Genomic DNA, 1,487 nt, shown 5'->3' on the forward strand with positions numbered 1-1,487 from the left:
ACCCATTCGGATGACTTACACCCTTGAGGAGCTAGCACGGTTATACATAAAGGAGATTGTGAGACTTCATGGTGTACCTGCTACTATAATCTCTGATAGAGATCCTCGTTTCACTTCAAGGTTTTGGGGTGCATTTCAGAAAGCTTTTGGAACCCGATTAAGCTTGAGCACGGCTTACCATCCTCAAACAGATGGTCAATCTGAGAGGACGATCCAAACACTAGAGGATATGTTGAGAGCTTGTGTTTTGGACCAACCGGCGAGTTGGGATCGGTATATGCCATTAGTGGAGTTTGCATACAATAATAGTTATCATGCGAGCATTGGAATGGCTCCGTATGAGGCCTTGTATGGGAGGAAATGTCAATCTTCGCTATGTTGGTATGAAGCTGGAGAGAAAGGCTTGTTGGGGCCGAAAATGATATCTGAGACTACTGAACAAGTCAAGAAAATCCGTGATAGGATGCTTACGGCGCAGAGTCGTCAAAAGAGTTACGCCGATCAAAGGCGAAAGCCCTTAGAATTTGAGGAAGGAGACCATGTTTTCCTTAAGGTTACTCCGACTACTGGAGTAGGTAGGGCGATTAAGGCAAAGAAGTTGAATCCTCGATACATTGGTCCATTTCAGATCCTAGAGAGGATTGGACCGGTGGCGTATCGGATGGCTCTACCACCTCATCTTTCGAACCTGCACGACGTGTTCCACGTGTCGCAGCTTCGAAAGTACACTCCTGATGCTAGTCATGTGTTGGAACCTGAATCGGTTCAGTTAAGGGAAGATTTGACGCTTCCAGTGGCTCCAGTCAGAATTGATGATACTAGTATCAAACGGTTGCGTGGAAAAGATGTTTCACTAGTCAAAGTGGCATGGAGTCGAGGCGGTGTTGAGGAACACACTTGGGAACTTGAGTCAGAGAGGCGATCGGATTATCCGCATTTATTCTCAGGTAATCGCATTTGAATTTTGTGGGCAAAATTCCCAATTAGGTGGGTAGAATGTAAAACCCGGTTAATTAACGGCTAATTAACCCATAAATGAGAATTTATTCTAGAAAGCCTAAAATGTGATTTTTATGGCTAAATGTGATAGAGGAGATTGAGACGAGAATTTTGGTACCAATTTTGTAGAATTCGGACCAAGATTGGACCGAACGGGCCAAACCGGGCCAACCGGACCCAAAGTGGGCCCTTGGCCCAACATAACTTAACCAAAACCCTAGTTTTCAGCACTCTCTCCTCATTTGTTACACACACAAGCTGAAATGGTGGAGAGGAAGGGAAGAACATTCTCTCAACTCCTCTCTCTCACTTGATCTTCAAATCACCATAACTTTTGATCTAGAGCTCCGATTGCCGCCCCGTTTGCGGCCACGCGTTCACCGCGGAGAGCTCTACAAAACCCATATAATCAATCTTGAGGTAAGCCACACCTTGCTGTTCGAAATCTCAGCCCCTATTTTCGAGTTTCATGGGTTAAATGTTGAGAT

This window comes from Arachis stenosperma, chromosome 6, assembly GCF_014773155.1.
Source record: "Arachis stenosperma cultivar V10309 chromosome 6, arast.V10309.gnm1.PFL2, whole genome shotgun sequence".
NCBI lineage: Eukaryota > Viridiplantae > Streptophyta > Magnoliopsida > Fabales > Fabaceae > Arachis > Arachis stenosperma.